Here is a 21,519-nt window from a genome sequence, read left to right on the forward strand (position 1 = left end):
TTCTCCATTTCCAAGTAATACTCTTACATGACTATTTTCTGACTAAATTTGAGTCATTATCTGTTCACTTTCTGATTTACTAAGTAAGGGTTTAGTTCCTTTACACTCTTTCCTTTGTCCACACTGCTCAGTAAAGTTATGTCATCATTAGTTATTCCACTGCTCATGATCTCTTTGACTTGTAGTGATATACTTAAAAACCTACATTGTTGATCCACTATAAACTCTCTCAACGTCACGCTTTGTAAAATGAGGACATTCATACCATCTTCCCTTTTTTCTACCTCCTGTCTACCTTCCAAACCTAGCTTTTACGTTGTCAAAGTTGAAATTTATATTCTGTTCTATGTGCAGTTAAGTCTTCTGTCATTTGAGAGTCAGTAGGGAGTAAGGTTTAAGAGAACAGGCAGAGAGCCTAAACTCAAAGCCTCGATCCAACCCTAAATTCCGTACAGCCTGGGCAAGTTCCTTCCCTGTCTTAGCATCCTTTTCTCAAAAGTGGGAATGATATTAGCACCAACCTCATAAGGCTATTCAGAGGATTAAATGAGTTAATATATGCAAAACACTTAGAGCCTAACATATACTAAGTACATACTAGTACACAATACATTTCAGTACATACCAAGTTAATACTAATACATACTAAATATAGTTTAGGTTAGTTATTTCTTATTACATGCAAGTTGACAATAAAAGCTGCAAACCAAGACAGTATTGCCATTATTACAATTAAATTAATATTGCCCACTGCAGATGTACTGTGTCTCTGTGTATAGACTACACCTCGTTCCATACTGTGTCAGTGTCACTGCCCTTGTGCAGGGTGACCACATACCCCAAGCCGCCTTGGGCTGTTCCAGTTTATACCTGTTGTCCTGATGTTACAGCATTAGAGCGCCTCCTTACACTATTGAAGTGTAAGGAGTTTGGACAAGTTCTGGTTTGGACAACAAATTAGATAGGTGGTCATTACCCCTGTGTGTCACTGAAAACGGGGGCATCTATAGTGTCAAGTTTAAGTGGATTCTTCTCTTCCTCACCAATAGTAGGTGAAAAATCAACCATAGTTTAGTTTGCTTCATGTTTATGTCAGTATAGCCTTTTCTCCTCTGGACTTCAAGTTCCTTCTCCTCTTCCTCTCCCTCCTCCCTTCCAACAGTGCCTAATACCTAGTAAGTACAATATGCCTCAAGGTGTTTCTAAGCTCTCAATCACACAATCAATAGAAGCCTCTCCAATCTAGACTAGCTGCTCTCTGCACTGAATTCCCTATTACCTTCTTTCTTGGTTTATTGCCTCATTTTGCTGGATTATTTCTATAAATAGCTTAAGGTGTAGCACAGGAGGTAAATTTTTCAAATTTCTTTGTGTACAAAATATCTCATTCAGCCTTCACTTATGACTGATAGTTTGGCTGGATACAAAACCCTAGGGTGAAAATTATGTGCTGGAAAAATTTGGAGGTATCTTTCTAATGCCTTCCAGCATCCATGGTGCTGATGACAACTATGATAAAGTCAGATTTTAACTTTTTTTTTTTAGGTGACCAGTATTTTTCTCTCTGGAATGGATGTATCCTCTCAGTATTTTATTCTATTTTTCTTTTAATTAATTAATTTATTTATTTTTGGCTGCATTGGGTATTCATTGCTGCGCGGGCTTTCTCTAGTTGCAGTGAACGGGGGCTACTCTTCGTTGCGGTGCACGGGCTTCTCATTGCAGTGGCTTCTTCCGTTGCAGAGCACAGGCTCTAGGCGTGCAGGCTTCAGTAGTTGTGGCATGTGGGCACAGTAGTTGTGGCACATGGGCTTAGTTGTTCCACGGCATGTGGGATCTTCCCGGACCAGGAATGGAACCCATGTCCCCTGCGTTGGCAGGCAGATTCTTAACCACTGCGCCACCAGGGAATCCCAATCTATTTTAATTTATTTTTTCAGTATTTTAAAATTTCACAATGAAGGGTGCCTAGGTATGAGTCTATTCTTGTTCATCTTGCTCAAAACGTGAGTAACTATTTTCAATCTGAGGCCTGATGTCTACTTTCAGCTATGGGGAATTTTGTTGCCCTTTGACAGCTTCCCTCCATTTTTTGTCTGGGTCTGGAGTTTCTAATAGTAACATGTTGGATCTCCCAGATACAGCCTCTCTAACATATTGCTATCACATTTTCCATGTGTCGTTCTTTTTTATATACTGAGAAATTTTTTAAATTCCTACTGAATTTATTTCAGCAACCATATTTTCATTTGCAAGACACCTCTCTTGCTTTCTGACCATTCTCTTTTTAATTAACACCCTAGTCTTATTTTATAGTTGCTAGCTCTTTTTAAACCTCTCTCAGGATACTAATTAGGGTTTTTGCTTAAATTATTTTGTTCCCTAAATTGTCCCCGGTCCTACCAGGATATGTTTTCACTCTTTTTCCCCCTCTCTCATGTTGTAAGCTTTACTCAACTATCAGGCAAATGACAGTTATTTTCTATTTAAGAATGAGTGCAGAAAGCTCCCTGAAGTCAACGATTGATTGGCTTCTTATGCAAGAAGAAGTGGGGAGTGACTGTAATAGGATCCCCCCCAAACACTCTTTTCTAGGGTGTAAAAACTCACACTAGCTGCCCTAGTTCTCCCCAGTTTCACTGTTTTCAAAATGAAATCATCTCATTTCAGGAGTGTGAGGGCGGGGCTGGGAGTCCACTCCTCCAAACACAACCCTTCAATGAGCTCCCCGATTTCAGTCACACTTTTAACTAACTCCACCCTCTCTCCTACATGCGCACCTGAGCATGAAGCTACTTCTGCAGGTGGGGTCAGAATCCTCCTCAGTTGCAGGTGGTCCCTGTGCATATTCTAGGTGATGCTTTTCCTCTGTTCTACTGCTTCAGTTTCACACTCTTCCACTTGTCTTCCGTCTTTCAAAACTATGTTGAAATCTCTTGACTGTTGTTGGCTTATGTACTTAAACACTTTGATACCATCCTTGTAGTGTCTTGTCAAAACGGAGAAGGGCTGCAAGGGTTCTCAGTGCATTCTGAATCTGCTATTCTGTGATCCCAGTGTTTAAAGGTCTTGGTCTTCCCCAGTCTATCACTGCTTTTAGAAATACAATCTCCTGTTCTACTCATGAAGGAAACGAATACAACACATCTAAAATGACAAGGAATGCGGGTTAGATGCTCTAGGGTCTTGTCGTACTCTGCAATTTACTAAGAAACCACTTACGTGCTACAAATTGTAGGTGCTCATTTATAAAACGAAAGGGGGTAACTCTACATGAACTATCGATTTCTCCTACTGTAACATTTCATAATTTTCTAAGTTTTCTTAAAATTTCTCTATATTATCATTAATTTTAATTAAAAACATAAAAATCTAACATTCTCTTTTGAAAATCAAAGAGTAATTACCATAGTCCTACAATAAGGGGATAATTAGTTCTGAAACCTGTCAAGTTTCATGTTTCATACGAAAAGAGAATCATATTAAATAATTTTAAAAAATTAAACATGGACTTTGTAGCACAAAGACAAGGTCCCCCCAAATGGTATTCCCTTATTTACTAGAAATGTTCAGCTCTGCATTAAAGTTGAAATAAAACAAATATATTATTTTTGAGGTGCAAAAGTTTCTTATGAAAATCAATTTTTCTTTTCTGTCCGTACAAACAAAAGTATGGAATCACATTAGATGTCAGGTTTATTAGGGAATATAATGTAGCTTCTTGATGTTTTTTATTTTAGGAAAGGAGAATATTAACAACAAAACATTTTTCAACCTTACTTTTATTTAAAATGAGGCCATATTTTCCTCTTATAAAAAGAGAGTTCAACTAGAACTGTCAATTTTCTCATTTGTAAAACAAGAGCACTGAATCAGCTGACTATATTCATTCAGAACTCAATTTCTTTATCTTATGATCACTAAGGTTCTCCCTAAATCGAATATCCTAAGGTTCTAAGGAAAGGAAACTATATTACTAGCGACATGTTTTGATTTTTATTTCTTAAGAGTTCAAATGTCCACCATTCACCTTGGTCTAAGCTTAAGGAACCATTCAAGGGGATACAATGCAGATGGGAGGAGAAAACAGAACCCTCACTCAAGCTGTGCAGTGTTGCAATCAGGCTTCCATTTGAAAAATAATCTTCTCTATAGCTTTAAAGTGATAACTTCGTAACTGCAATGCTTCTTGTTTCAAACTGATTTTCTCTGGCTCTTCCTGAACACTTTCTGAGGAATCTTCGACCTCCTCGATTTCTGAGGAGGAAGGACTCTCTACTGTAACAGTCACAGGAAATTCTGATGGACCTGAGTGTCACAAGAAGAAGATAGGAAACCACAGAGTTGTTAAACTGAAGTGCAAAGAAAGAAGACAAGATTGTATAAAAGATAACACAAGCCAGATACCAAATATCCACATATTAGAGGACATTTAACAAAAGTGATCTGAGGTATCATTATTTATAAATGTCTCTCACTGCTCCTTAGTCTAAAACAGGCAATGACTAAGTAAAAGTACAGTAACTTATTTTTGCTATGTTACTGTACAGACCTCTGTTGTACATGGTTAGGATTAGTAATGGGAATTCCCCATGTTATTAAGTTTCTTTCACAGAAGCCAAGTGAAGAGCCAAGGTAAACATTTTTTCTCAGATCAACTTTATACTGCAAATGAAAATTTTATTCTTTACCATCAGACAAAAACAGTCTGGAAGAACATGTAGCCTTTCGGAGGAAAATACATCAGTAAAGGGACTGATGAATAATCAGAAAGTCAACGTATCTAAGCTGTGAATAACAGACGTTAGAATTTTAAAAAATAAATCACATACACATACACAACTAAAACTGACCCATCAAAAATTTCATCTTCTCATCACCCTTAAGCCAAAACTAGGGTAACAGTAATACAATTCTCCTGTCAAGCTTCACTGCCACTGCAATGTTGTTCCATAGGACATTTCCAAACATTTAAAAACTGACCTGGCCACAACCCCATAAAAGTCTACAGATCATACAGAAGTGTGCTGGGATTATATAACTACGCAGAAGACAAGTCACTAGGACATCATTTTCACAACAAGCAGCAAACCTGCAGCATAGGAAATTCCCAACAGGAGAACGAGGCGCACACCCCTCTCTCTGGGCATGCAAGGGCAGGACTGACACCCAAGGTGCTCTTCTCTCAATCTCAGCAGTGGTGCCTTTCACAGAGCAACTATGCAGTCTCCCAAGACCACTGGGAAGGAGAATCTGATACTGACAGTACTAGCTTGCCATGAGGCCGTAAGCGAGGGAATGTGTGTGGCCTTGGTGAGAGAGCAGAGGTTTGGGAGATGTTGCTTTATATTGGCTTTCAGACCAGGAATTTGTACATATAGCCTGCAAACAACATTTCTTGAAAACATATGAACATGCTTGAGTATGACAGCTCCATGTGAGGGGTCAGAAATGGCAGTCAAGTTCACTTCACTGGGTAACAGCTGATCTGCAGACTGGAGAACAGGCTTCCTTGTTTACAGACATAACCACAAGGCTGCCAGTTGTGTGCGAAATCCACACAACTACACAGTTGCATTGGGAGAGCGACCAGACAAGTTTTACATGGATTTATTTCAGAGAGGGAAATGCTTCTTGTAAGGCTCTGTCAGTTTAAAAAACAAAAAGAATGACCACCCACCTTTCCCAATTCGACCCCTACATGTCATAACTATGATAGCTACATACCTGCACCTGACTACATACATCACGAGTCTGATGAATGGAGAGCCCCTAAAAAGATATCAACAAAACGAAGTTAGATCTTGATGTAAATACATCACCAGTTAAATCCAGTTAATACAACTATTTAGTATTATGTACAGTATCCATACAGAATTGTGTATAAAAATAAATAAGCTCAAAAGAAGGACCTGGAGGGCTCTGCTACACAGAAAACTGAACAGAATTCAGCCGACTGGCTTGGTGATAACTCTCTGAACTGCTGAGAGGCCCCTTCAGCTCCTATGTTCAGGATGGTTGAGATTTCAGTCTTACTTCTTTAAATGGTGATATTAATCGTTCTCTAATTTACCACTCTGTGTGACGAGGATGGACCTGAGATTAAGTGTCTCACCAAGAATATAGGAAACCACAGAGTTGTTAAACTCAAGTGCCAAGACTGGGGATTCAACACTACAGTTCATGCAACAACAATTCACATTACCATTTGCAAAAAATTAGTTGGTTGTCCAATAGGGATTAGAAACATCCGTTTAACATGAGCTACTGAACAGATACTTTACACAGTAACTCCTTCAAGTACTATTTAAAATCAATTCTCTTTGTTTTCTTAAGCAATTGTTAACCCCCAATTTCATGAATACTACCAAGTAAGTCACTTGAAAATCATCTAGAGCAATCTATTTCACTTAGCAAGCCTAAAGCTATAATTCAACAATTTTATTTACTGTTCTATGACAAAAATTACTATGAACAGCTATCCCCTGGATAAGTAATCAGCTAAAGCTAGTTTGACTCACTAAATCTGATTTACTGAGTTAATAAGCCAGTTGATTTAGAATAGGTCTAATGCAGATTTCTCATCCATTCTGCATTAAACTACTTCCCATGCCTAAAATGTCTTTCTTCCCATTCGTACATATCCAAATTCCTACTTCTGTGCTGTAGGGCTTGGCTCAACTACACCTGCCTTTAGTGAAACTTTTCTCACCTGCACAATTGGAGATAATTTTAGTCTCCTCATGACTCCCACGGGGTTACCTCTGTTGTGACACTTGAGAAACAACTTGAAACTCCCAATTACTTTTTGTTTTTCTTCCTTAGAGGGCTCATTAGGCAGAAGTCATGTGTGAGTTATCTTTTTGCCTCTATAGAAAGCACCAGAGACCGCCCACGTAATAGAAGTTCCAAAATAAAGAATTCTGAACGACTGAAAAAGACAGGGAATGCAAACACATTACCTGTTGCTTTTTGCACGTTCTGCAGTACGCCACGGCAGGAAACCAGACACACCAGGTGGTAGAGGTTCAGGACCATAACATTCTTTACCAGCAGAGTGTTTCCTTCCATTACTTACAGGTTTCCTTGTGGCCAAACCTATGTTTGACAAAGCACGAAAGAGGGAATCAAGATGCACCAAAGGTCTACAGAGCAACTCTCAAAAGTGTACAGTTTGAAAGGAATCAAACAGGCACTGGACAATGATGCCAAGGCCATTAAAAAAAGGATCGTTTTGTAAAAAGGTTTTACATAAGCCAGCATTTTTAAAAAGTATAAGTTCTCTACACTAACAAGTTACTTTTTTTTTTTTTTTTTAGTTGTTTTGTTTGCTTTTTTATACTGCAGGTTCTTATTAGGCATCAATTTTATACACATCAGTGTATACATGTCAATCCCAATCGCCCAATTCAGCACACCACCATCCCCACTCCCCCGCGGCTTTCCTCCCTTGGTGTCCATACATTTGTTCTCTACATCTGTGTCTCAACTTCTGCCCTGCAAACTGGCTCATCTGTACCATTTTTCTAGGTTCCACATACATGCATTAATATACGATATTTGTTTTTCTCTTTCTGACTTACTTCACTCTGTATGACAGTCTCTAGATCCATCCACGTCTCAACAAATGACTCAATTTCGTTCCTTTTTATGGCTGAGTAATATTCCATTGTATATATGTACCACTACTTCTTTATCCATTCGTCTGTTGATGGGCATTTAGGTTGCTTCCATGACCTGGCTATTGTAAATAGTGCTGCAATGAACATTCGGGTGCATGTGTCTTTTTGAATTACGGTTTTCTCTGGGTATATGCCCAGTAGTGGGATTGCTGGGTCATATGGTAATTCTATTTTTAGTTTTTTAAGGAACCTCCATATTGTTCTCCATAGTGGCTGTATCAATTTACATTCCCACCAACAGTGCAAGAGGGTTCCCTTTTCTCCACACCCTCTCCAGCATTTGTTGTTTGTAGATTTTCTGATGATGCCCATTCTAACAGGAGTGAGGTGATACCTCATTGTAGTTTTGATTTGCATTTCTCTAATAATTAGTGATGTTGAGCATCTTTTCATGTGCCTCGTGGCCATCTGTATGTCTTCTTTGGAGAAATGTCTATTTAAGTCTTCTGCCCATTTTTGGATTGGGGTGTTTGTTTCTTTGATATTGAGCTGAATGAGCTGTTTATATATTTTGGAGATTAATCCTTTGTCCGTTGATTCATTTGCAAATATTTTCTCCCATTCTGAGGGTTGTCTTTTCGTCTTGTTTATGGTTTCCTTTGCTGTGCAAAAGCTTTGAAGTTTCATTAGGTCCCATTTGTTTATTTTTGTTTTTATTTCCATTACTCTAGGAGGTGGATCAAAAAAGATCTTGCTGTGATTTATGTCAAAGAGTGTTCTTCCTATGTTTTCCTCTAAGAGTTTTATAGTGTCCAGTCTTATATTTAGGTCTCTAATCCATTTTGAGTTTATTTTTGTGTATGGTGTTAGGGAATATTCTAATTTCATTCTTTTACATGTAGCTGTCCAGTTTTCCCAGCACCACTTATTGAAGAGACTGTCTTTTCTCCATTGTATATCTTTGCCTCCTTTGTCATAGATTAGTTGACCATAGGTGCGTGGGTTAATCTCTGGGCTTTGTATCTTGTTCCATTGATCTATGTTTCTGTTTTTGTGCCAGTACCATATTGTCTTGATTACTATAGCTTTGTAGTATAGTCTGAAGTCAGGGAGTCTGATTCCTCCAGCTCCATTTTGTTGCCTCAAGACTGCTTTGGCTATTCGGGGTCTTTTGTGTCTCCATACAAATTTTAAGATGATTTGTTCTAGCTCCGTAAAAAATGCCATTGGTAATTTGATAGGGATTGCATTGAATCTGTAGATTGCTTTGGGTAGTATACTCATTTTCACAATGTTGATTCTTCCAATCCAAGAACATGGTATATCTCTCCATCTGTTGGTATCATCTTTAATTTCTTTCATCAGTGTCTTATAGTTTTCTGCATACAGGTCTTTTGTCTCCCTAGGTAGGTTTATTCCTAGGTATTTTATTCTTTTTGTTGCAACGGTAAATGGGAGTGTTTCCATAATTTCTCCTTCAGATTTTTCATCATTAGTGTATAGGAATGCAAGAGATTTCTGTGCATTAATTTTGTATCCTGCAACTTTACCATATTCATTAATTAGCTCTAGCAGTTTTCTGGTGGCAGTTTTAGGATTCTCTATGTATAGTATCATGTCATCCGCAAACAGTGACAGTTTTACTTCCTCTTTTCCAATTTGTATTCCTTTTATTTCTTTTTCTTCTCTGATTGCCGTGGCTAGGACTTCCAGAACTATGTTGAATAATAGTGGTGAGAGTGGACATCCTTGTCTCGTTCCTGATCTTAGAGGAAATGCTTTCAGTTTTTCACCATTGAGAATGATGTTTGCTGTGGGTTTGTCATATATGGCCTTTATTATGTTGAGGTAGGTTCCCTCTATGCCCACTTTCTGGAGAGTTTTTATCATAAATGGGTGTTGAATTTTGTCAAAAGCTTTTTCTGCATCTATTGAGATGATCATATGGTTTTTCTTCTTCAATTTGTTAATATGGTGTATCACATTGATTGATTTGCGTATATTGAAGAATTTTGCATCCCTGGGATAAATCCCACTTGATCGTGGTGTATGATCCTTTTAATGTGTTGTTGGATTCTGTTTGCTAGTATTTTGTTGAGGATTTTTGCATCTATATTCATCAGTGATATTGGTCTCTAATTTTCTTTTTTTGTAGTGTCTTTCTCTGGTTTTGGTATCAGGGTGATGGTGGCCTCATAGAATGAGTTTGGGAGTGTTCCTTCCTCTGCAATTTTTTGGAAGAGTTTGAGAAGGATGGGTGTTAGCTCTTCTCTAAATGTTTGATAGAATTCACCTGTGAAGCCATCTGGTCCTGGACTTTTGTTTGTTGGAAGATTTTTAATCACAGTTTCAATTTCATTACTTGTGATTGGTCTTTTCATATTTTCTGTTTCTTCCTGATTCAGTCTTGGAAGGCTATACCTTTCTAAAAATTTGTCCATTTCTTCCAGGTTGTCCATTTTATTGGCATAAAGTTGCTTATAGTAGTCTCTTAGGATGTTTTGTATTTCTGCGGTGTCTGTTGTAACTTCTCCTTTTTCATTTCTGATTTTATTGATTTGAGTCCTCTCCCTCTTTTTCTTGATGAGTCTGGCTAATGGCTTATCAATTTTGTTTATCTTCTCAAAGAACCAACTTTTAGTTTTATTGATCTTTGCTATTGTTTTCTTTGTTTCTATTTCATTTATTTCTGCTCTGATCTTTATGATTTCTTTCCTTCTGCTAACTTTGGGTTTTGTTTGTTCTTCTTTCTCTAGTTTCTTTAGGTGTAAGGTTAGATTGTTTACTTGAGATTTTTCTTGTTTCTTTAGGTAGGCTTGTATAGCTATAAACTTCCCTCTTAGAACCGCTTTTGCTGCATCCCATAGGTTTTGGGTCGTCGTGTTTTCATTGTCATTTGTCTCTAGGTATTTTTTGATTTCCTCTTTGATTTCTTCAGTGATCTCTTGGTTATTTAGTAACGTATTGTTTAGCCTCCATGTGTTTGTCTTTTTTACGTTTTTTTCCCTGTAATTCATTTCTAATCTCATAGCGTTGTGGTCAGAAAAGATGCTTGGTATGATTTCAAATTTCTTAAATTTACTGAGGCTTGATTTGTGACCCAAGATGTGATCCTGGAGAATGTTCCGTGCGCACTTGAGAAGAACATGTAATCTGCTGTTTTTGGATGGAATGTCCTATATATATCAATTAAATCTATCTGGTCTATTGTGTCATTTAAAGCTTCTGTTTCCTTATTTATTTTCATTTTGGATGATCTGTCCATTGGTGTAAGTGAAGTGTTAAAGTCCCCCACTATTATTGTGTTACTGTCGACTTCCTCTTTTATAGCTGTTAGCAGTTGCCTTATGTATTGAGGTGCTCCTATGTTGGGTGCATATATATTTATAATTGTTATATCTTCTTCTTGGATTGATCCCTGGATCATTATGTAGTGTCTTTCCTTGTCTCTTGTAACATTCTTTATTTTAAAGTCTATTTTATCTGATATGAGTATAGCTACTCCAGCTGTCTTTTGATTTCCATTTGCATGGAATATCTTTTTCCATCCCCTCACTTTCAGTCTTTATGTGTCCCTAGGTCTAAAGTGGGTCTCTTGTAGACAGCATATATATGGGTCTTGTTTTTGTATCCATTCAGCCAGTCTATGTCTTTTGGTTGGGGCGTTTAATCCATTCACGTTTAAGGTAATTATCGATATGTATGTTCCTATGACCATTTTCTTAATTGTTTTGGGTTTGTTTTTGTAGGTCCTTTTCTTCTCTTGTGTTTCCCACTTAGAGAAGTTCCTTTAGCATTTGTTGTAGAGCTGGTTTGGTGGTGCTGAATTCTCTTAGCTTTTGCTTGTCTGTAAAGCTTTTGATTTCTCCATCAAATCTAAATGTGATCCTTGCCGGGTAGAGTAATCTTGGTTGTAGGTTCTTCCCTTTCATCACATTAAGTATATCATGCCACTCCCTTCTGGCTTGCAGAGTTTCTGCTGAGAAATCAGCTGTTAACCTTATGGGAGTTCCCTTGTATGTTATTTGTCGTTTTTCCCTTGCTGCTTTCAATAATTTTTCTTTGTCTTTAATTTTTGCCACTTTGATTACTATGTGTCTCGGCGTGTTTCTCCTTGGGTTTATTCTGTATGGGACTCTCTTCGCTTCCTGGACTTGGGTGGCTATTTCCTTTCCCATGTTAGGGAAGTTTTCGACTACAATCTCTTCAAATATTTTCTCTGGTCCTTTCTCTCTCTCTTCTCCTTCTGGGACCCCTATAATGCGAATGTTGTTGCGTTTAATGTTGTCCCAGAGGTCTCTTAGGCTGTCTTCATTTCTTTTCATTCTTTTTTCTTTAGTCTGTTCCGCAGCAGTGAATTCCACCATTCTGTCTTCCATGCCACTTATCCGTTCTTCTGCCTCAGTTATTCTGCTATTGATTCCTTCCAGTGTAGTTTTCATTTCAGTTATTGTATTGGTCATCTCTGTTTGTTTGTTCTTTAATTCTTCTAGGTCTTTGTTAATCATTTCTTGCATCTTCTCAATCTTTGCCTCCATTCTTATTCCGAGGTCCTGGATCATCTTCACTATCATTATTCTGAATTCTTTTTCTGGAAGGTTGCCTATCTCCACTTCATTTAGTTGTTTTTCTGGGGTTTTTTCTTGTTCCTTCATCTGGTACATAGCCCTCTGCCTTTTCATCTTGTCTACCTTTCTGTAACTGTGGTTTTTAGTCCACAGGCTGCAGGATTGTAGTTTTTCTTGCTTCTGTTGTCTGCCCTCTGGTGGTTGAGGCTATCTAAGAGGCTTGATGGGAGGCTCTGGTGGTGGGTAGAGCTGACTGTTGCTGTGGCGGTCAGAGCTCAGTAAAACCTTAATCCACTTGACTGTTGATGGGTGGGGCTGGGTTCCCTCCCTGTTGGTTGTTTTGCCTGAGGCAACCCAACACTGGAGCCTACCCGTGCTCTTTGGTGGGGTTAATGGCAGACTCTGGGAGGGCTCACGCCAAGGAGAACTTCCCAGAACCTCGGCTGCCAGTGTCCTTATCCCCACGGTGAAACAGAGCCACCACTCGCCTCTGCAGGAGACCCCCCAACACCAGCAGGTAGGTCTGGTTCAGTCTCCCCCAGGGTCACTGCTCCTTCCCCTGGGTCCCGATGCACACATTACTTTGTGTGTGCCCTCCAAGAGTGGGGTCTCTGTTTCCCCCAGTCCTGTCAAAGTCCTGCAATCAATTCCCACTAGGCTTCAAAGTCTGATTCTCTAGGAATTCCTCTTCCTGTAGCTGGACCCCCAGGTTGGGAAGCCTGACGTGGGGCTCAGAACCTTCACTCCAGTGGGTGGACTTCTGTGGTATAAGTGTTCGCCAGTCTGTGAGTCACCCACCCAGCAGTTATGGGATTTGATTTTACTCTGATTGCGCCCCTCCTACCGTCTCACTGTGGCTTCTCCTCTGTCCTTGGACGTGGGGTATCCTCCTTGGTGAAGTCCAGGGTCTTCCTGTCAATGATTGTCCAGCAGGCAGTTTTGATTCTGGTGCTCTCGCAAGAGGGAGTGAGAGCACGTCCTTCTACTCCGCCATCTTGGTTAATCCCCTAACAAGTTATTTTAACTAAAACAAAAGTATTGAGATGTGCAGAAATGGAAAAATAAATTTTTTAAAAATCCCAAAGTATGATACATTTTATGTATCATGCAGAAACACTCAAGTTTATTGAATCTTAGAACACCTTTGGCATTTCTGAATCTCAAGGATAGCGAAACACAGGTACACCCATGACTTCTGCCAAACAGAATCTTCAGAATTGGACCAAAATTTCAATTTAAGATGAATTTTTCTATGTAAAAACAGTAAAAGTTATAAGACTGCAAGTTGCTGGGTGGTAGGTGAGTCAATGTTACTCTCCTATAAGCCTGTCAGCCTTCACTGCTCCTTTGATTTCATAAAAAAAAACACACACAAATACAAATGAAACCCACTGGATAAGAGTGAAATGTGGAGACTTATCCTATATTTCAGTAGTAAAGAGGCAAGTATCTTTATATGAAATATTTGGTTGCAAAAACTAGACATACGTGTTAATATTTTATTTAGAACAAGCCATATATTAAAATTCACATTTAAATATTTAATTTGAATTTACTGAAAACAAACATCATAGGTTAAAATGGTTATTTTTATCCTTCAAATCTACTATATTTCATGTTATTTATTTATTTCAATAGATCTTTATTGGAGTATAATTGCTTCACAATTCTGCATTAGTTTCTGTTGCACAACAAAGCGAATCAGCCATATGCATACACATGGCCCCATATCCCCTCCCTCTTGAGCCTCCCTCCCACCCTCCCTATCCCACCCCTCTAGGTCATCGCAAAGCACCGAGCTGATCTCCCTGTGCTATGCTGCTGCTTTCTACATTTTAGCGGCATTAAGGTGGAGTGTAAAATAGAGTGTATGTGGTAATAGAGGATAAATATTTCATAGAGTGTAGCTTATTGATAATCACCACATGATTCTGTGTGATTTAACATGCCTCTTAAAAATATATAGGAGCTCAGTTCTTTTTGTGCTATTTTATTTTGTTTTTTAACTTAACTACCCTCCAAAAAAAATGTCTGTATGCATGTGGTTTGTATGTGTATACCCTTCCTTTACTTTCAGAAACTAATGCAAATACATTTGTATTAAAAATTTTTTTAATTACACTTTTCGTGTTAGGAGATAAAAACAAAATTTCTAATAAAAGTTCCCATCTTTTTTAGGCATACATAATTACAATATAAATGTGACACAATTCACACCATTATCTTACCCCTATACTCACCTGGATCTAAGTATATACCCAGCTATTGATTTGGCTTACCTCTATGTCTCCAAATAACTGAGGTCAATACAAAAACTAGCCCAAGAAATAAAATTACTCTTAAAATAGCTCTATGAGCTTGTATACTTCAGTTACATTTCCACTTTGTTTAATCATGCTAAATAAAAAAATATTTTTTTAATTGTATTCTCTTTCCATGATGCCGTATTATATACCACCAGGTACTAATATTACAGAATTCCTAATATGTTTTACATATACATGTTTTATTTATATATATTTCCATTTCTAATATTATAGCAAAAGGCAACTTAGCTATTTTAAGAATGCTTTACATATCGTATAAATTTTTAATGATAATATGTAATTAGTGTGATACCACAAATCTTAACTTCTTTGTATGTACTCTTTGATTATTAAAATATCACTGTCTTGAAATAACAATTGGCAGACAAATCATAAGCTTTTTTTTTGACTTCATAAACACTCTTAACAACTTCTATTTAATACACTATTGTCCAAGCAAGTTGATTAATGGAGAATCAAAGACATACATCTTTAAGTAGAAAAAGAAAAGTTGTATTTATGAAGATGTTTACAATAGTTTATTTTAGGTTATTTCCAATTTTTCACCAATTTAAAAAATGGACCAACACAATGAAACCTTCTGAATCCAATGTTAAAAAGTATAACTATGAATCATAAAATTTAAATTTAGTATGAAAAGATAAGAATGGCAAATTATATTGAAGCTATGTGGAATTATGTTTATAGACAACAGGAAGAGAAAATAAAAATGTAAACAATGGGAGGAACCAAGATGGCAGACTAGAAGGACGTGCTCGCACTCCCTCTTGCGAGAACACCGGAATCACAACTACCTGCTGGACGGTCATCGACAGGAAGACACTGGAACACACCATAAAGGATACACCGCATCCAAAGACAAAGGAGAAGCCACAATGAGACGGTAGGAGGGGCGCAATCAGAGTAAAATCAAATCCCATAACTGGTGGGTGGGTGACTCACAGACTGGCGAACACTTATACCACAGAAGTCCACCCACTGGAGTGAAGGTTCTGAGCCCCACGTCGGGCTTCCCAACCTGGGGGTCCAGCAATGGGAGGAGGAATTCATAGAGAATCAGACTTTGAAACCTAGTGGGAATTGACTGTGGGACTTCGACGGGACTGGGGGAAACAGAGACCCCACTCTTGGAGGGCGCACACAAAATAGTGTGTGCATCGGGACCCGGGGAAGGAGCAGTGACCCTGGGGGAGACTGGACCAGACCTACCTGCTAGTGTTGGAGGGTCTCCTACAGAGGCAGGGGGTGGCTCTGTTTCACCGTGGGGACGGGGACGCTGGCAGGGGAAGTTCTCGGAAGTACTCCTTGGTGTGAGCCCTCCTAGAGTCTGTTATTCACACCACCAAAGAGCCCAGGTAGGCTCCAGTGTTGGGTTGCCTCAGGCAAAACAGCCAACAGGGAGGGAACCCACCCCACCCATCAACAGTCAAGTGGATTAAAGTTTTACTGAGTTCTGACCACCATATCAACAGTCAGCTCTACCCACCATCAGAGCCTCCCATCAAGCCTCTTAGATAGCCTCAACCACCAGAGGACAGACAGCAGAAGCAAGAAAAACTATAATCCTACAGCCTGTGGAACAAAAACCACATTCACAGAAAGACAGACAAGATGAAAAGGCAGAGGGCTATATATCAGATGAAGGAACAAGATAAAATCCCAGAAAAACAACTCAGTAAAGTGGAGATAGGCAACCTTCCAGAAAAAGAATTCAGAATAATGATGGTGAAGATGATACAGGACCTCGGAATAAGAATGGAGACAAAGATCGAGAAGATGCAAAAAATGTTTAACAAAGACCTAGAAGATTTAAAGAACAAACAAACAGAGATGAACAATACAATAACTGAAATGAAAACTACACTAGAAGGAATCAATAGCAGAATAACTGAGGCAGAAGAACAGATAAGTGACCTGGAAGACAGAATGGGGGAATTCACTGCTGCGGAAGAGACTAAAGAAAAAAGAATGAAAAGAAATGAAGACAGCATAAGAGACCTCTGTGACAACATTAAACGCAACAACATTTGCATTATAGGGGTCCCAGAAGGAGAAGAGAGAGAGAAAGGACAAGAGAAAATATTTGAAGAGATTATAGTCGAAAACTTCCCTAACATGGGAAAGGAAATAGCCACCCAAGTCCAGGAAGCACAGCGAGTCCCATAGACGATAAACCCAAGGAGAAGCACGCTGAGACACATAGTAATCAGATTGGCAAAAATTAAAGACAAAGAAAAATTATTGAAAGCAGCAAGGGAAATATAACAAATAACATTCAAGGGAACTCCCATAAGGTTAACAGCTGACTTCTCAGCAGAAACTCTACCACCCAGCAGGGAGTGGCATGATATACTTAAAGTGATGAAAGGGAAGAAACTACAACCAAGATTACTCTACCCAGCAAGGATCTCATTCAGATTTGATGGAGAAATCAAAAGCTTTACAGACAAGCAAAAGCTAAGAGAATTCAGCACCACCAAACCAGCTCTACAACAAATGCTAAAGGAACTTCTCTAAGTGGGAAACACAAGAGAAGAAAAGGACCTACAAAAACAAACCCAAAACAATTAAGAAAATGGTCATAGGAACATACATATCGATAATTACCTTAAACGTGAATGGATTAAATGCTCCAACCAAAAGACACAGGCTTGCTGAATGGATACAAAAACAAGACCCATATATATGCTGTCTACAAGAGACCCACTTCAGACCTAGGGACACATACAGACTGAAAGTGAGGGGATGGAAAAAGATAGTCCATGCAAATGGAAATCAAAAGAAAGCTGGAGTAGCTATACTCATATCAGATAAAATAGACTTTAAAATAAAGAATGTTACAAGAGACAAGGAAGGACACTACATAATGATCAAGGGATCAATCCAAGAAGAAGATATAGGAATTATAAATATATATGCACCCAACATAGGAGCACCTCAATACATAAGGCAACTGCTAACAGCTATAAAAGAGGAAATCAACCGTAACACAGTAATAGTGGGGGACTTTAACACTTCACTTACACCAATGGACAGATCATCCAAAATGAAAATAAATAAGGAAACATAAGCTTTAAATGACACAATAGACCAGATAGATTTAACTGATATTTATAGGACATTCCATCCAAAAACAGCAGATTACACTTTCTTCTCAAGTGCTCATGGAACACTCTCCAGGATAGATCACATCTTGGGTCACAAATCAAGCCTCAGTAAAGTTAAGAAAATTGAAATCATATCAAGCATATTTTCTGACCACAACGCTATGAGATTAGAAATCAATTACAGGGAAAAAAACATAAAAAACACAAACACATGGAGGCTAAACAATACGTTACTAAATAACCAAGAGATCACTGAAGAAATCAAAGAGGAAATCAAAAAATACCTAGAGACAAATGACAATGAAAACACGACGATCCAAAACCTATGGGATGCAGCAAAAGCAGTTCTAAGAGGGAAGTTTATAGCTATACAAGCCTACCTAAAGAAACAAGAAAAATCTCAAGTAAACAATCTAACCTGACACCTAAAGGAACTAGAGAAAGAAGAACAAACAAAACCCAAAGTCAGCAGAAGGAAACAAATCATAAAGATCAGAGCAGAAATAAGTGAAATAGAAACAAAGAAAACAATAGCAGAGATCAATAAAAGTAAAAACTGGTTTTTTGAGAAGATAAACAAAATTGATAAACCATTAGCCAGACTCATCAAGAAAAAGAGGGAGAGGACTCAAATCAATAAAATTAGAAATGAAAAAGGAGAAGTTATAAAAGACACCGCAGAAATACACAACATCCTAAGAGACTACTACAAGCAACTCTATGCCAATAAAATGGACAACGTGGAAGAAATGGACAAATTCTTAGAAAGGTATAACCTTCCAAGACTAAACCAGGAAGAAACAGAAAATATGAACAGACAAATCACAAGGAATGAAATTGAAACTGTGATTAAAAATCTTCCAACAAACCAAAGTGCAGGACCAGATGGCTTCACAGGTGAATTCTATCAAACATTTAGAGAAGGGCTAACACCCATCGTTCTCAAACTCTTCAAAAAATTTGCAGAGGAAGGAACACTCCCAAACTCATTCTATGAGGCCACCATCACCCTGATACCAAAACCAGACAAAGATACTACAAAAAAAGAAAATTACAGACCAATATCACTGATGAATATAGATGCAAAAATCCTCAACAAAATACTAGCAAACACAATCCAACAACACATTAAAAGGATCATACAGCACGATCAAGTGGGATTTATCCCAGGGATGCAAGGATTCTTCCATATATGCAAATCAATCAATGGGATACACCATATTAATAAATTAAAGCATAAAATCCATATGATCATCTCGATAGATGCAGAAAAAGCTTTTGACAAAATTCAACCCCCATTTATGATAAAAACTCTCCAGAAAGTGGGCATAGAGGGAACCTACCTCAACATAATAAAGGCCATATATGACAAACCCACAGCAAACATCATTCTCAATGGTGAAAAACTGAAAGCATTTCCTCTAAGATCAGGAATGAGACAAGGATGTCCACTCTCACCACTATTATTCAACATAGTTTTGGAAGTCCTAGCCACGGCAATCAGAGAAGAAAAAGAAATAAAAGGAATACAAATTGGAAAAGAAGAAGTAAGGCTGTCACTGTTTGCAGATGACATGATACTATACATAGAGAATCCTAATGATGCCACCAAAAAACTACTAGAGCTAATCAATGAATTTGGTAAAGTTGCAGGATACAAAATTAATGCACAGAAATCTCTTGCATTCCTATACACTAATGATGAAAAATCTGAAAGAGCAATTATGGAAACACTCCCATTTACCACTGCAACCAAAAGATTAAAATACCTAGGAATAAACCTACCTAAGGAGACAAAAGACCTGTATGCAGAAAACTATAAGACACTGATGAAACAAATTAAAGATGATACCAACAGATGGAGAGACATACCATGTTCTTGGATTGGAAGAATCAATATTGTGAAAATGACTATACTACCCAAAGCAATCTACAGATTCAATGCAATCCCTATCAAATTACCAATGGCATTTTTTACAGAACTAGAACAAATCATCTTAAAATTTGTATGGAGACACAAAAGACCCCGAATAGCCAAAGCAGTCTTGAGGGAAAAAAACGGAGCTGGAGGAATCAGACTCCCTGACTTCAGACTATACTACAAAGCTACAGTAATCAAGACAATATGGTACTGGCACAAAAACAGAAACATAGATCAATGGAACAAGATACAAAGCCCAGCGATAAACCCACACACCTATGCTCAACTAATCTATGACAAAGGAGGCAAAGGTATACAATGGAGAAAAGACAGTCTCTTCAATAAGTGGTGCTGGGAAAACTGGACAGCTACATGTAAAAGAATGAAATTAGAACACTCCCTAACACCATACACAAAAATAAACTCAAAATGGATTCGAGACCTAAATGTAAGACTGGACACTATAAAACTCTTAGAGGAAAACATAGGAAGAGCACTCTTTGACATAAATCACAGCAAGATCTTTTTGGATCCACCTCCTAGAGTAATGGAAATAAAAACAAGAATAAACAAATGGGACCTAATGAAACTTCAAAGTTTTTGCACAGCAAAGGAAACCATAAACAAGACGAAAAGATGACCCTCAGAATGGGAGAAAGTATTCGCAAATGAATCAATGGACAAAGGATTAATCTCCAAAATAGATAAACAGCTTATGCAGCTCAATATTAAAGAAACAAACAACCCAATCCAAAAATGGCCAGAAAAACTAAATAGACATTTCTCCAAAGAAGACATACAGACGGCCACGAAGCACATGAAAAGTGGCTCAACATCACTAATTATTAGAGAAATGCAAATGAAAAGTACAATGAGGTATCACCTCACACCAGTTAGAATGGGCATCATCAGAAAATATACAAACGACAAATGCTGGAGAGTGTGTGGAGGAAAGGGAACCCTCTTGCACTGTTGGTGGGAATGTAAATTGATACAGCCACTATGGAGAACAGTATGGAGGTTCCTTAAAAAACTAAAAATAGAATTACCATATGATCCAGCAATCCCACTACTGGGCATATACCCAGTGAAAACCATAATTCAAAAAGACACATGCACCCCAATGTTCATTGCAGCGCTATTTACAATAGGCAGGGCATGGAAGCAACCTAAATGCCCCTCGAGAGAAAAATGGATAAAGAAGTAGTGGTACATATATACAGTGGAATATTGCTCAGCCATAAAAAGGAACGAAACTGAGTCATTTGTTGAGACATGGATGAATCTACAGACTGTCATACAGAGTGAAGTAAGTCAGAAAGAGAAAAACAAATATCGTATATTAACGCATGTATGTGGAACCTAGAAAAATGGTACAGATGAACCGGTTTGCTGGGCAGAAGTTGAGACACAGATGTAGAGAACAAATGTATGGACACCAAGGGAGGAAAGCCGCGGGGGAGTGGGGATGGTGGTGTGCTGAATTGGGCGATTGGGATTGACATGTATACACTGACGTGTATAAAATTGATGACTAATAAGAACCTGCAGTATTAAAAAAAAAAAAGTCTTAAAAATATGTCACACTTAGTCATTCCACTTCTAGGACCTTATTCTACAGAAGTAATCCCAATGGACACAGAGACGTATATACAACGTATTCACATTGTTTCTGACAGGGAAAAGCAAACTGTCTAAATCTAATTGCAAAGAATTGATTAAACTATGGGACATCAATATGATGGAATACTACGTGATACATCATTAAGTGAAAGAAGCAGGAATATGAAATAGCAAGTATACTACAATTCTATTTTTGTAATCCCTAAGCGTACAAATATATTTATAGAAAAATAAAAGACTGAAAGTGTATGCACCAAAATGAACAGTGATTATCTCTGGGTATTAAGATTATAGATAATTGTTCTCGTTACTCTGTATTTTCTGTAAAGAATATATGCAACTCTTAGAGAA

The 21,519-nt window shown here is 38.0% G+C and overlaps 1 protein-coding gene across 2 annotated transcripts in view; it reads left to right on the plus strand.

Moving 5' to 3' along the window:
- Nucleotides 1–14,054: 14,054 nt before the first annotated feature.
- LOC309647598 (uncharacterized protein) overlaps nucleotides 14,055–21,519 on the plus strand; it is a 96,443-nt gene continuing 88,978 nt past the window's right edge. The window contains exon 1 of one of the 2 annotated variants that reach the window (XR_014256174.1): nucleotides 14,055–15,400. The gene's annotated coding sequence lies outside the window, so the exon portion shown is untranslated. The remainder of the gene's footprint in view (nucleotides 15,401–21,519) is intronic. The other variant, XR_014256175.1, reaches the window with a different exon arrangement.

Source organism: Balaenoptera physalus, assembly GCF_965194825.1.
Source record: "Balaenoptera physalus genome assembly, chromosome: 1".
In the NCBI taxonomy this organism is placed as follows: Eukaryota; Metazoa; Chordata; class Mammalia; order Artiodactyla; family Balaenopteridae; genus Balaenoptera; species Balaenoptera physalus.